This window comes from Taurulus bubalis, assembly GCF_910589615.1.
Source record: "Taurulus bubalis genome assembly, chromosome: 4".
NCBI classification, from domain to species: Eukaryota; Metazoa; Chordata; class Actinopteri; order Perciformes; family Cottidae; genus Taurulus; species Taurulus bubalis.
The window spans coordinates 8,012,103-8,028,802 of NC_136592.1; the positions used below are offsets into that span (position 1 = coordinate 8,012,103).

The following is a 16,700-nucleotide window of genomic DNA, read 5'->3' on the forward strand; positions in this document are numbered from 1 at the left end:
GCCTCGTTAATTCAGGGTGTGAATACGTGAAGCTCAGAGGCGAGGATCTGTTAAACTGTGTGTGTGTGTGTGTGTGTGTGTGTGTGTGTGTGTGTGTGTGTGTGTGTGTGTTGGGGTTTTCAGAGGCGACTCCCCGTGCGCCATACCCACCCTTTCCACATGCAGCGGCACCAACACAGCATCAGTAATGAATCCAGATGCCCATGTTGCAGAGTAAACACAAACTGATCTTGACTAGATGTTCAGGTCTCGGCTAAAGATGGATCATTAAAAAAAAACACACACAAAAACACCCCAAAAAAACAAGCCTGAATGGCATCAACGGGAGACTCAATTCAATGAAACAGCACACTCTGTACAGCATATTATTTATGTCCTCTGCAGTCCTTTCAGTAGAAGGCTTTGGATTTTAGACGACCCTTCAGTGATTTTAGTCCAATTCTGTGCAGTGGGATTCATCTCTGCTGTAGGTTATCATAATCTGGGACAACCAAAGAGCATTTTGGGGCCTAAAGCTACCATGAACTCCCTCTTTAGATTAAACCCCCAACCACACACACACACACACACACACACGAGCATATGTGTAAGCGAGGATGTCTTTATTACATATTACATATTATTACATTGCTTGTTGTTTGCCGTGGATCTGTAGGAATAAAGGCTCTGGTGGAGAAGACTTTTTGTGCCGTGTCTTGGGATTACATTGTGAGAAGAAGATTGTTGTCTTGCTGAAAGGGACAGACATTTAAATTTCTCCGCTGAAGTCAGTGTTCAGAACAACACTCCCAAAGGTCTCTCCACACGAAGACACAGTGCACTCGCATCTCACTATTCTTAACTCCTTGAATCTGCCGGCGAACCCAGAAACATGTCTGTTACACTTGTGCTCAGAAAACATTGACATATTGGTTTGTGATAAATATCACAAGCTTTTCCAAGAGTTGTGTCAGTCTCAAATCCTAGAATGCCATCGTGCAGCAGGCCATCATTTAAGAGTGAGCACTTTGCTCCCAACCTGGGAGTTAGGACCCTTACGGGAGCTCGAGTAGGGCTTGCACCTGTAGGAAATTAGAAAACGCAAAGTTCTGATGATATATACAATTTTATTTTATTATGTTTTCAGAATTTCCTCTCATCTTTGCTTCTTTCTCATCTCAGTTTTACCCCTACAGGCCTCTAATTATTATTCAAATTCAACAATATGAGAGGCTCCCAGACTCAGATTTATGTATATATATATATATATAAAAGTGGCGGCACTATATAATGTATTTCTTTTCTTTTTTATGATTCACCAAATATCCATAACACAATCCGACATTTCTCAGAATTGACTGTCTGACAGAGTAGATTCCTCTCAGTGTGATGAACTCTGTGTTTATTGACATGCTACCAATGTTTGGATGTGTTTTACAGTGAAATATTTGCCTTTCACCAAGTAGGATCTTCATTCATCCTTCATCTCTATTTTGGTCTTCGATATTTCATTCAACACACCGTTAAGTAAACTGGGGAAAACACTCTTCGGCTGTCAGTGTGGGACTTCAGCTTGGAGAGCTTGAGTCCTCTGTAGACCAATGCTCATACTTGGATGCCCACCAAAGTTTTGCTATTTTTATTCAGCTTTCAAAAGGGCTATTATCTTCCCTCTTGCTCTCAAATGGCAGCAATAACCCAGAGGTGCTGAATATCTCTGAGTGTACACACAGGCTGATATTGAATGTCAGTGGCAACAGAGTTTCCTCACTTTATAGTAGAGTGTATCAAGATTTCGTGGCAGTCAATATGGTGCTAACTGGGATTGATCCTGATCGTGGCAGTAGGCAGTGTTCAGATGGTGTTGAGACAGTTTGTGTCCGTCAGTCATGGAAAACAATGTGTTGTGTTGGACATTCATCAAAACTCGCTCAAACTGTCCGTTCCAGTCGTCATCTGATAGCAGTAGTGACAACGGTAGGCCATCCATGTATCCAACTGTCGACAGCTCAACAGCTGTCGGCCTGTTTGATGATTCCTTTTAAATATTTAATTCCACTATGTTCGCCGTGAATGACATAAATGCTGATATAAGTACTGTATTGCAGTGGTGCAGATACATATATATAATGATAACATGCATTTTAGGATACCCGGCAACAGTCTCTTTTTTTTGTTAAACCAAACAAGTAATTGGATCCTGTATCACAAAACTAAATTGAATGAAATGTATTGATATCTGTATCATTTTCTACAGCTGATGATTGTCTTCATTGTTGATTGATCATTCATTATTTGGCTTGTCGGATGTTGGAGGGTAGTGAGGAATGCTGGTTGTAGTTTGTTGTAGTTAGAGTCCATGTTGCTTTCTTTGGGTGTCCAGGTTCAATGTGTTATTATAAGTCTTGGAAAACTAGAAAGTATTTATATTAGGAGGCTGAAGCCAAAGAACGATGGGCATTTTTAAAACCCTTCCCCCTCTAGGGGGGAAACTGAGCGATTGTTATATAAAACTGTAAATCATAGGTTGTTTTTATGAATGTTTAAAAAGAAAAGCACAAAACTGCTGTATTTGGATATATTGAACACCATAAGTAATATACAAGTGAAATATATGATTTGGTACATGAGCAAATTCAAATAGCATTCAAATAGCCCCAATGGGCCCCAATGAGACCTCGTCTGAATCTTCTAAACTAAAACCCTTTCTAACTTTGTTCTGCTTCAATTTATCAAAGTCAACATTTGCAGAGAGAATGTTCACATATTGAGCTATGATTTAGGTTAGAGTTGGACCTTACAGCTGCATAATTTCAAAGAAATAATCATCCTGAAAGTGCTCTTTTTCAAGGCGGACCTGAAACCTTTTTGTTTTTGCTGTGTGTTATCTTCATTTACTTTTAACCAATAACATATAGACTGATATTTACAATTCTGAACTAAATCTCACATATGTAGCATTTTATTATAACCAAAATTATTAAAATAGCCCTAGTGGTTGCAGAGATACACCCTTTTTAGTTTGGGTATGCAATTTTTGAGCAGAGGCCTAAAAATAGGTTGGTTTTGATGTTAGTTGGCAATGAAAACTAATTGGCAGTCAAAATTGTTGCAGATTGGTTTTGTGTTGATCATCTGGTTGACTAATTGTTTCAACAACTTTATTTAGGACTATATATTAGTGTCACTAATACTTTGAACCCTTTATTTTGGTTTCAATGCTACATACAGTCATATTGATGTTGTCATGTTTTGCTTAAAGGGAAATGCTGACAAAAATGCCACAATTCAGCAAAAACAAATAAATAAAAAACTGAAGTATTTAATATGTAATCCCACTCACTCATTGGTGGTGGAACCACACACAAACCCATCCAACTGAGACAGGCCTTAAAAGGGAGTTAGTTTGAGGTGTGGAGGTTTGTTAAAGACGTTATACTGCTGACGGAGGACACCTGACCATCGTCTTCTGTTAAAAGTTGCACTTGAGGACACTGAAGGCACCACAGCGGACCATGGATATGGACAAATACCGGTGGGTCATGTATCATGTGAATAATCACAATATTATGGCTAAAGATAAAGCAGTTAAACATACAGTTAAAACATAATGTGAGGACATAGAGTAATGATGGATACGATGCATCAAAAATACGAGTGGGTATAACAAATAGTAGCAAACATGAGTAAACTAAACATCTAACAACTAAACTTTAACATCCTTTGTGAGGATGTTAAACATGATCCGGATTATGTCATTGTGGTACATTAATGGAGTTTTTTACTCATCAGCCACACAATCAGACTGTAAATATACATTTTTAATAAAAAGAAGAAAAAAATATTCTGCGTTTATTTATCCCAAACAGACACAATACAGATTGTACAGACGTCAGCCAGCAACTTCTTATAGACAAGACTGCTCAGGTGCTGTTGGTCAGCTGCTCATTGAGCCACGAAGACTTAATTGGCATTTTTGCTTGTAACTAATGAGTGTTAATGTTGGAACAATGCTTAATAAATGATGAATTAAGTGTTTACTCATGCTTTACTAATGCTAAGTAGTGTGTAGTTATTATAAAGTGTTACTGAATCGTTTCCTCTAGCGCGACCAAGAAATGGATGTTTTTGTGTTATTTTTCTTTGGTACAGACATTCATGTCCCACAGAGGATACATTATACAATATTTTCACCATTTCACCATCATCAGGTCAAAATGTCTGTTTGTCCAATTCTTATTCTTTATTTCCACAACTTTTGACTTTCCCATCAGCCTCAGCGGTGCTTGATGCTAATTAGCAAATGTGAGCATGCTAACACGCTATCTGAGGAAGTGAACATGCTGCTTAACATCAGTATGCTAGTGTAATCATTGTGAGCATGTTAGCATGCTGATGTGAGGATTCAGCTCAAAGCACTGCTGTGTCTAAGTACAGCCTCATAGAGTGTTTTCTCCTGTCTCCATTCTTTGTTCTCCGCTGAGCTCATGTTTCGTTGAGGTCATATTGTACAGACGGTAAGACCCACCACCGCTTACTTGTCAAAGAGAAGGACCAAAGTATCAACAAACCTGTAGCAAAATGGCATCATCCAAATCATATCAATATTGACACAAACACGATCGATTCAGCAAATTGTAAAGGAGCGATGTAGCCCACAGTGTGTGGTTTCACTTGTTAATGAACCACAAAAGAAATATGTACAATACACACAACACATGAGATACAAATAGCAAGTTTCGATGCCTGGTTTGACTACAAGGCTAGCAATGGTGGTGACCAAGCATTTACATAAAACTCTGTTAACACTCACCGCAGCGGGACGGGTTTGGGTTCAGGAGCAGAATCAGCTCGTATCGGCTCTCCTGATGCAGAACACACACACACACACACACACACACACACACACACACACACACACACACACACACACACACACACACGATGGGATTTTAATGTGAACATATTTGTCTGTAGCAAATATGTTGTGCTGCTCTGGCAACACAGGTTTCTTCCTGGTGTGCCATTAAAGCAAATTTGACTTTGAAATTTTGTGTTTGGCCTGTGGCAGCAGCGGGACTGGTTTATCTCGGTAGTCTGCATAGTAACAGGAGAGCGACTGAAGCCTGCTTTAACCTTTAGCTGAGTCAATCTCTCTCGTACATTTTTTTACTATTTCTTGTAGTACAACCAGAGCGTCAATTCTATTGTACGCATCATTGTGTTGAGGAAGTTTGTTATGGAGAGAAATGAGAAGAGAGAGGGGTAGAGAGAGAGAGGGAGAGAGAGAGAGAGAGAGAGCACAGTGTGTGAGCCTCAATGGTCTGTCAGTCTGTCTGACATAAACAAAAAGTAAAAGCAGAAATAGAGGCATATTTTTCAACTTTATATTGTGCAACTGGCCAGCAGGTTTAATCTGTTCAGTGTGCGTTTGAAGTTCAGGGATCTGATTTCAACCACACGAGGCAGGTTAGGATACACCCTGTCCAAGCACGTATCGTCTGTCTCACACCTAACCACAGACACACTCACAATAAGAGCAACAATTCAGATGTTTTCCAAATCTAATATGTGTGAGTATTTATGGGCTCTTATGTCTCTCGCGGCTTCTTCAGTGTCTGTCTCCATCTGTCTTTCCCTCCATCTTTGCATATCTGTGTCCATTCTCCTCCTCCTCCTCTCCATCCATACCTCTTCTCTCACTGCCCTACTTTCCCCATCATCATCAGCATGGAGAGACTTCTGCCTCTTGACAGCATATTTAATGTTTAATGCACTTTGATTTCCACCCAGACACTTACAACCCGGAGAGAAGAAGAGAGGAGAGGAGAGTTTAATAAAGGGTGGGATGGCAAAGAAAGGAAGCCCCTGCTAGTTTAGGAATCCTGACTTGAAATGAGACTTACATTCTTAAATTCAGAAAATGGAATACAATATATCGAGAGAGATGTCAGGATATTGAAGAATATTAAAGAGCAACACCACGTATAGTTTAGACCTGCCCACTTCACATATTGAGAGTGAGGCTGCCGTCAGGTAATGTTAACCCTTTCACTAATTTAGTGCTAAACTAAAAGTGCAGCTGAGGCTGATGGGAAAGTCATTAGTTTTGCATTAATTTTGACAGAAACTTTAGTTTTGGACAAATGTAAACTTTGATCTGATGGTGGCGCTAGAGATACTACAGGTTACAAACTACAGGAGATGGACCACCACAGACCACTGATGTATTATAAGACGTGGATATACAGCACTCCCACTAACTTGAATGAGAATGCAATGTTCCCTCCGCCCATAGACTTAACATTGGGTTGATGTGAGGAAAGATAAATTATTTCTAGGCCCTGCTAAAGTTTGACAAATAAAAGGCCCTCAAGGTTTCGTACAGACATCTTTTTTATAACGGTGGTCCAGTGATAAATGCTTTTCATGGTATTTTGTTGTTGTTGCAATCCTGTGAGTGATCACTGGGTCAATTTGGCAGCAAGGTTGAGTGGCGGCGACGTGTCATCATGAATCACATTGCTTGACTTGGCAAGACCCATCCTGTGTAGCTAGTTGAGGATAGGCATTGACCTCATGTGGTAAGGGTCATGATAGCCCATTGGTCAGGAAGTAGGACCTGAACAAATGAGGTTCCCGGTACGTCACACAGGCATGGACGCCTGGCCAATCATAGCGCTTGAATGCGACGCATTCTTCAGGTCTTGCCAAGAAAAGCAGTGGGATTCTTTATAATGCATAATAGTATAGGAAGAACAATATTCATGGTGGATACAAGTCCTTAGCAAGAGCAAATTTGGGATATGGTGACCAACATCTAAACTGAAGGGTCATGTGATGTGCACGTTAAAAACATACTCTTGAAGCTTTCACAATTAGACCCATTTGGCCAAATTTATATTTAAAAGAGACCATTCATTCATCCGGGCCTTCAGCGAATCGGTGCCACGAGAAGACACTGGTCTGTGTGTGCAGTGGGTGAGCAGCTTCACCTCAAATGAACAGGCCACTTCATTTCAGGTTTTATGTATTCACGGAAGTATCCAAGTGAAAATGGCTCATCCTGCAGTGAGAAAGAACGCCCTCATTTAACGTTTAAATGATTGCACTAACAGCACATTAGTTTTGATAATTTTGTGTAGAAGGGGAATTTTGAGAAAAAGGCTGGGATTGACATTTCCATCATCAGTGTGTAGATAGTAGGTCGGATCAAATAAGTGCATGTGAAGAGGCTCAGGGAAGAGGGGGACTTAAAATATTAGGATATTTCTAAAATTTCATCACCAAGAAAAGAGTCGGGTCAATCTCTCCTTTTCTTCTTCTTTCTCTTCTGTATTCTGTCTCTTTTGTTGTGTCTAGTGTGTTTGTGTATGACAGAGTCGTAAATAAAGTCAGATGCCCACACAAACTACTACAACTAAATCGAAACATGTGGTCGGCATACGTCCGCTTATGTTACAGCAGAGCCATGTGGGCGAGACATGTGGGGAGGTCAGGAGAGAGCGATGTGATGGCATTGCGTGTGCAGGGATGTAAACATAGACTGTAGCGCACTGTTATTGTCGTGTGCACGAGACAACGGAGCGCCCAGCTGCAGCTCGGCTTCACGTTGCACACACGGTGTATTTGATTCAGCTCCTCAGAGTCATGGAGAGCAAAAATCTCCACGACGCATTTTTGGTTCTCGTGGCCCAATTACCTCAACGCTAATTTGGGCTAAAGTGATTCCACTGATTTAAATGCATTAACACACACACACACACACACACACACACACACACACACCCACACACACACACACACACACACACACACACACACACACACATGCTTTCAGATTGCTTGCAGGTTAACACTTGCAGACCACCTCACACAAACATAAACACACATGCACATGAAAATACACACACACTCACCAAATACACACACACACACTCACCACATACACGCACACAAAACCCGCTGAACTCTGCAAGACTCTTCTTTCGGTCTCTTATGTTATCATTTGAAATTCTGCTTTAAGTGCCCGGGTCTCTGTTGCTGTTGCAGCCTGCAATAAAACATGCATGCAGAACCTGTACATCACAGCGCTCGGCCGGCTGGATGGCTGGCATGCTCGCTTTCTGGAGACGATTCCTCGTCTGTGCACACTGGCCTCTGGCTTTTTCATGTTGTTGTAGTTCAGCTGTAGCTGAGCAGTTAGGCTAAAAAATAAACAAGACTTGAAGAAGTCAAACTGGTTCTTTGGCTCATATCATCAAGGAGGGAATATTAGCTCTTTATAATACGGGTAGATCAAATCAAGCATTCTGATTGGTTGAGAGTGAGTCACGAGGTGTAGTTTATTCAGCCATAAAGTACTGTACAGCCTGTTTACATTTAGAGCGTTCCATATCAGTGCGCACTTAAAATAAAAGGTAGATTTAAATTGCGCGACCGTTAGTTGTCATTTCAAGCTTGACAGCTCTTCGCTAACAGCAACGTTAGCTCAAACGGAACAGCTAACAAGCTCACGTAGCATCCAACACACTAGCATAACGAACGACAACACACGTCACTTCCTCCCTAAAATGAGATGAGGAATGAAAAGGGTTTGACCACAAAATCGTGATAATTTCCAGCGAGAGATAATTACGTCGGTTATTTCCCGACGCGAGGCAAGTTCTCTAAACATCATGGAGGAGAAAAATGTTATAGTCCCGTATGTGCGTCCCGTGACTATTTTCTCTGTCGCTGAAATGCGATACACAACGTTTGGTGGCTATAACTATTTTGTGCTGAAAGGGAGCTTAGGGAGGGTTTGCCGGCCCTCCGCTGCGCGTCGGGCCTAACAACTCCCTTGAACAGTACATCATTGCACAACACAGTACTGCCTCTGGTACCTTATTGCTTAAATAAAGCTGTAAGGACATGTAAACATAGGTAGTAACAAAAACTAAAAAGTCTATAGAATTTATGTTTTATAGATTAATTTATTGTTATTTATGTACAGTATATATTCTTAATATATTTTACTATTATATTTGATATATTTGATTCAGGTCTACTATTAAGTAATATTTGAATTCAAACGTTTATGTCCGTTTAAGTCATGGTGTTTATTTTGTATGAGTGTCTACGTGCTTTCAGCTACATGAGGAACTGTGTGTGTGTGTGTGTGTGTGTGTGTGTGTGTGTGTGTGTGTGTGTGTGTGTGTGTGTGTGTGTGTGTGTGTGTGTGTGTGTGTGAAGATAAGAAACACAAGTTAGCTTTACGTTTATACTTCCAGAGTTTTGACTCCAGCAGAGAGATTGTCTGCTGATGTAAAAAGCTAAAGGATGTGGCCTAAGCCCGAAGGTACTTAACAATAGAGTTTGTCGGAGAAAAAAGACACTCCTCTTCATTCTGAAGTAAAGTTGTATGTTACATATTGTCTGCCTTGTTTCTGTTCAGATTGGATTCCATTAAGTCGTAATCTTCCTGTCACATCATGGGAGATGAACAGATATCGCCCATCCTCCAGCGTTAGTTAAAATAAATTTAGTTTAACAGTGTTTAGGCAAATTAATTTGCTTTAAGAAATTATAACTACAACACTAAAGAACCCTGCAGACAGCAGCCGTTAACGAGCTGTCATGTAATCACGCGGGGCAACTCCTTACATCAATGTGCGTTCACTAAAAGAGTTTTTGCCATTGACAGTATTGTTCTTACATTTTGCTTTCTGTTTGTTATTGTGTCATGTGACTTGTTGATTGAAGAGTGAATTGAAGGGTGACAGTTGGAGGAATGAGTGCTTGTGTTGTCGGAGTGTGTTGTGTTGGAGTCTAGAAAGTGTGGCTCTGTGTTATTTAAAAGATGTTCAATGTCATAGCTGAATATTTAGATAATTTTGACAATGTGCATGTGATGTAAGCTTTCAGAGTGAGACTCCTCAGAGCGAGACACACAGACGAACATGCCGGGTCAAGGTAAAGAAAGAGGTTTTATTTCTCTGTAGGGTCTTTTTTTATAATGTCGCCACATTTGTGGGTCCAGTATTAAATTGAATATTTAATACTGGACCCGTTAAAAAAAGTTGCTGTCCCCAGTAGTCACTTTTTTAACACATGGAGGATAGAGTGGAAAAAGCAGGTTGAAAAATATTTAAGTTATCCTTAAATTCAAACATCATGTGCGTGTAATCGAGCACCTGACCATACAGATACACATACGTTTTAGATAGTGATAACAAATGTACTTTAAAATGACACAATCAGCTGCTGAATACAACAAAACCTTTGCGCTACAATTCTGCTCGTAAAACTTAAGACTGCAGCTCAGTGTATTGCTTCTTGTTTGTGTGTGTGTGTGTGTGTGTGTGTGTGTGTGTGTGTGTGTGTCCAATATGTCTGTCCATGCATAAATGCCTCTCCGATGTGTGTGTGTGTGTGTGTGTGCGCACGCACATTTGTGTGTCAGCCTCCTGTGACATGCTGAGCTGAACTGTCCTGAGCGGCTGTCATCGGTGTCAGGAGACCCCCATCATCATCAACATTCCCCCCAAAACCTCTGACAGATGGCTGGGGACCAAAAAAATGCACGTACTCAGCAATCTCTCTGGGTCAGTGTTTGTGTGTGTGTGTGTGTGTGTGTGTGTGTGTGTGTGAGTGTCCGGCAGTGTCTGCACACTGAGTGGACATCTCTGTCATCTTGTGACTTCCAGCATACAGCAGTGTGTTTAGTGCTGTTATTCCTCGAGCACCAACGAGCACCGTCTGAACTCAACGCACCCAGAAGCAAAGAAGCTATCAGGCGGAAAGAGAAGAGGTTGTTGGATCTTTAGGAAACGTTTCATCAATAGAGGATGGGAACCTAAAGTATGCAGAGTGTATGCATTCATAAATAAGTCCTATAATGGCTGCTTTTAAGTAATAAAGGAGATGTTAAGTTCCTCTTTAAGTAATTCTTATACATCTGTATTACAGACCTATTTAGACAGACATTAAATATTATAAACTTAATTAGTTGCATTTATGTTCATTTCAATTAATTTGTTTTAAATAAAAAATGAAAGTCAGTGACGGCTAATCAACTATTACATACAGAACTGTTTGTACACACAGTACGAGTTTGCTGCAGGTTTAGCTTTGAACCCAAGCTCAAGACAGTGGAAAGATGATGCCTTTTCTTCTCCATAAAAAGTGCAACATGAGGTTTATTGACAGTATTTCGGAGGGCCAAGCAGTGCCAGCAGACGGATACTCGCACTTCTTTCTCTCTATCCCTCAATGCCTCGCTCATTCAGTGGTTTCCTCTCAGCATCACAAGAAAGTCCCACGCAGAGGCTCTCACAGATGGATATTTCTGTACTTCACAGGGGTGCTGTTGGCAAAGAGCAGTCATGTCAAAACAGAAAAAAATATTAAATGATTTATTTCTTTTTAAATAGCGATACAGAATAGGAACGTGTGGACACAATTGAGGTAATGATGAGTGAGCACAAAAGAACATAAGACAGACAGATTTGACATAGATCTTTAAGTATTCTGAAGTCATTTTTAACCACTCCTTGAACTTAATCCTGATTATCTCGGTTTATGTGTACCAGATAAATTACAGTTCCTTGCACCTGCAGGTTTTGGAGACAGATGCTGCCTCCCTTAGCTCAGCAGGGCTGTTAATACTATCCTATAGCTGGAATGACTGTCGGTTGTCGGCTGTCGGTTGTTGTTGCCTAGTATTAGCAGATGACAAAAAAAAGGATGGGAAGCCAATTATATCAATAATGTTGGGACCATGTGCTTGAGCAGAGTTCAGAATATGGACAGCAGAGATTATGAGTATCAACTGGGGATTTAGGGGATGGTTGAGATGATTTTCAACAGAAGAGCTCCAGGCTGGACTTAGCAAACCATCAGCATAAGATGGAAACAGATGGAGTCAGAAAAAAGGCTGAGGAGAGGTTGTCTGCATGTTTTAAGGACTGAGCTGCTAAGGAGTTCCTACCAAGCAGATTGCCTCTGTAAGAACCTTAGCTCGCCGTAAAGAAGATCCAACCTAATTGGTCTACGGGCAAGAAGTCAACATGCTCACCACACTGTGCAGGCATGTGTGCGTAAGAAGGAAAGAGAGAGAGAGAGAGAGCAGTAGGTACAGTTGTACAGTATGTATATATGTGAACACGAATTGTAGATTAAACTAAATTCTAAACACACATTTTTGCAAATTAGCAACAGATCTGCGCTCACTGAAGAAACTTGCTGTTGGTCGAATTCCACGGCTGATACAGTGTATTAAGGCGAGGTAAATTAATCCAATTTCACAGCGGGTTGGTGAGAGGTGAGGACAGCCGAGCCAAGGCTGCACTAATTAGCCATATATCTGTCACTATCACTTGTATCAGTGGGCCTACAAAAGCCAGCAACTTTTTTCTGCATCACACACAAACACATGCATTATGTACACACACACAGATGCACTCCTCAATTTTCCTTCCCAAACAGGCACTCCCTTTTACTTAGGAACCACTGGTATCAGCATTTCCATACCTGAGCCATGCAAAGGGAGCACAGGGAGGAGTGACTCCATGAGCATAACAGTGTGAGTAAGTACTGTGTGTGGGCTCTGCATGTGTGTTGTATGTGCTGTGTCCGGCTTGATGAGTGCGCTAATGGGCCAGAGATGCGTTAGCTCAACGCTGCAGGCAACCACAGCTGTTACAGAGGAGAGGAGAGGAAAGGAGGAGAGGATATAAGAAGAAAAAATTATAGACTGACAGAAACTGTTGACCTGCGGTAACAACAGACATGCTCGAAGCTCTGGGATGTAGAGGTGCTTCAAGCTAAATGCAACCATGTTCATTGTCACAGTTTAGCATGCTAACATTTGATAATTAGCACTAAACGCAAAGCACTGCGATGGGATTGGGATTCATTTCCAGCTATCTGATAACACTAGATGGTTGAAGCTCGAGGAATCAGTACAGTTATTACAATTCATCCCGAGTGGAGCATGAATAAGTGATCGAACCAAAGTTTTTCGTCAATTCATCAAAGAGTTGTCATGAAACCACCAATGTCAACCTGGTGGCATAAGAGGAACGGTTATGCTGATTACCAAAGCCATTAGGGTTCATCCTCTGGGAACGACACATGTCTGTACCAAATTGTATGGCAATTCATTTAATACTGAGATAGAAAACATAGACCTTCTGGTGGAGCTGGAGGAACCGTCGAGAGATCACCAAGTCATTAGGATTTGTCCTTTTAGAAACCATGTTTGTTTGACCCATTAGGCTCTCGTATTTCCCATGTGGACTGTCTTGCACGATAAGGACACCAGTGTTGCATACGCACTCTTAACCGTGGTTCGGCGCGGAAGTTTCGGGCGTCGAGGAGCCTACGACAGAGCGCCTGTATTCGGCGCATTGAGAGCGGTTTGAAATGGGAGAATTACTTCCGAGGTGATGAGAGGAGGGGGAAAGGGTTGTTTATCCAATATTAGACAGTATGAATACTCCAGATACAACTTGTGTGAAATAATTACAGTATCCTGACAGATCCTGCTCCCATTCTATGGTCTAGTAATTATCACCACACAGTCGAATAATTACAGTAGCAAGAAATTACAATTAACCAGTTGTGTGGCTTACTGGGGACTCCCCAGCACTGTGTGTGTGTGTGTGTGTGTGTGTGTGTGTGTGTGTGTGTGTGTGTGTGTGTGTGTGTGTGTGTGTGTGTCTTACCCAGCAGATTACTCCACTGAGGCCAAGTCCCTACAGATGACATGCGATGGCAGATTAATAGCCTAACATATTAAAGTCACAATCCCTATTATTTCCCCTTGTATCAGTGCTTAATCAGTTAATATCTCACAGCTGAGGATTTCTTCAGCACTCGGAGCTCCTCTGCGTCACCTTCAGCGTTATCTGAAATTAATCACAGTTAATTGGCATATGGTTAATTTTTTTTTGTACAGTTGTTTTCCAGCTAAGAGCATTGCATAACTAAATGTGCTGTAAGACCGTATTATTAAGTCGAGACTATTTGCACTTTTCATACAGAATTAAAAAAAATCAAATGAAGAGCTGCACATACAGGGATACTGGCAGTTTTAAAGAAGTGTCCGCGGACGGGCAAACTAGACCTTTAATCCATGCGTGTTAAAGTGAAGCGGGGCCATATGGTTCTGCAGTGGATCAGAAGCGCTGATCCTGAGGATGATACGGCCCCAGCTGAACCTTTGTGCAGCGCATTTACACCATCTGATGTTTATCGCTGCAGCGTGGTCACAGCCCTGATAGCACTGATCTCACACAATCACAGTGCTCATTATCACGTTTGGTAAACGGCTTATGCATGTTAATGTAGCTTTGGCATTTTGGTTGCCTGCGCCGTGCACAATACTGTCAAGAAAGCAAAAAATAAAATAAAAAACATGTCTAGTTGAGGTTAGTTATTTTTTATTATATTTTCTGCTGTCTCCTGTGTGCACATATACACACACACACACACACACACACACACACACACACACACACACACACACACACACACACACACACACACTCCTGTACAACAAAAACACACAGATGCACAAATCCATGACCAAAACTTGGACGTCCCACAGAAACTGGCCCTCCTCTCATCCTCGGGATAAAAGGGGAGATAATGCATTAAACATTTTCTCCTCTCTTCAACTGCTCATTATAGTACAGTCAGAGTCTCTGCCTAAAAACAGGTCGTTTCTAATGAGATGGAGCTTACTACCTACTGTAACCCCATCGTTTTTACTCAAGTGTAAATTAAATGTTTTTTTGGGTGTGTTGTCCCATCTATACAGATGCCGATGATGTTCAGTCACAATGAGCATGTGGTTTATTGCAGTTGTTTCTGTGCATTTACCCTCCAGAATTTTGTCTCTGTAACTTCAAATTAATATTTATGACTGCAGTGAACAGTGCGCTCATTATTTATTATACCACATTACAGTTGAGTGTATAGGCTGTCAGGATCTCTTTCTCATTCCATGAAATGCACAGAGGAGGTGAATCCAGGTAAAAGCCATTAATCCTCGCTGATTTATTGCAGTAAGTCTATACCCATCACAGATAAAGACAGGTTGATGAATCAGGGAAGGGTTTTTAAACTTTAGGATTATTAAAATTAACATTATGCAAAAGGTCAGATCAGTATCAGGGATGTGCAATTTAGTTCAGCTGTACTTGAAACTGAGTTCACGTTTTCATGCACTTACAGGAGCACACCTGCACACACAGACCAAATTCCCAAAGTTTTGTGGTTCTTTTACTTAAGTAATTATGCGTTACGCAACTTTATACTTCTAATCCTCTACATTTCCGAGGGAAATATTGTATTTCATACACGTGACACTGAGTCACAAAAGCCTGTCAGCGTTAAGATTCTTCTGACGTCACTGGTTGAATCAGACATGGAGGAAAAGTAATTGTAGCCTTATGTGGGCACCCAGAGCTCTACCATGGGACCTCATATTCAAGACACAAATCTATGTGTGTATAAATGTATGTTTTGTAAAAAAAAAATATATATATCACTAGCATATTTATGCCTTATTTAGACGGGGTTCACAAACTACCCAGCAGTATATAATGTGATATATTCAATATATATAAAAAGTCACCTTAACCAGCTGCAAAATGAAAGTGAACACATGATTCATTAATTTTCCTGTGCATGTGGAAATTCTTTGAAACTGCAGTATTTGTATTGATTATGGCTCTTTGTCACGACTTGCTCTGCTCGTACTCTTATGTGATTCCAATGTTGTGGCTGATTTCCTTCTTTTATGATGATTTAATCCTCCTAAGCCTGATGCTGTATGAACTTAAATCTATCTTCTATCTGACTGCTCGTGAGACGCCACAGAGACTCGCTCACAAGACCTCAGTAATCAAAACACCCACAGAACACAGAGAGTTGGGATCAAAGTTCACTTCACGTAGATGTATTTGTAACACACAGTTTACAAATAAAACGAGTTGCACCCGGTATCATTAGACAACAGCTCCCGAACGCAAACAACCCCCAAACAAAGTAGTAGGTCCTTCCTTCATGCGGCCCATGCTCTGCACTATTACTCATATGTGGCTTCATATGGTCAGAGTACACCAAGTATATGTTCTTCAAGCCACTGTCAGATGTAAACAGGGCCGTTGTTTCAAAGCCTTTCAACAGATTTGGTAAATACCTTGCTTAACTCCACAGTAAACAGATAGATTGGAGAAGGCTGACACTGATCTCATTATGTTGTGTTCTTTGGTAGGAGAAGAAGGATTGAGCGCAGGGTTGAGTTTATAGCTCGTTAATAGAGCTGCATCAAGGTCTACTGCGGGAGGTCGGACATTTTGTTACTTTTGTTACTTTTGAATGAAGGCACAACATTTCGTTTTATTTGAAACTAGTGGACCCTTCGATAGCATTCATGTTTATTGTGAATGCTTTTATTGTGTATAGCATTTAATTAGGTATATTTGCACGTTAACAGCTGTTGAGGCACTGCAACAAAGATGTTTTTATTCTGTTTCGAGTGAATGGTGAATTAACACAAAGACCATTTTAACATCTTCCTTATTTTCTTTTTTTACTAACTTAGGGAATGAATTCAAATCACCATTCTTAAGCACAAAAACTGTTTAGTCAATGCACCCTCTTGATTCGTGAGAATAATGTAAAATCTGGCAGTTCTGTACAAACTTTTTCTTTTGAGAAAAAGCCTG

At 40.8% G+C, this 16,700-nt stretch overlaps 1 protein-coding gene across 1 annotated transcript in view; it reads left to right on the top strand.

Moving 5' to 3' along the window:
- The window catches only part of nhsb (Nance-Horan syndrome b (congenital cataracts and dental anomalies)), a gene marked incomplete at both ends in the record, with an annotated part of 48,389 nt that overhangs the window by 916 nt on the left and 30,773 nt on the right, over positions 1 to 16,700 (top strand). The window lies entirely within an intron of this gene.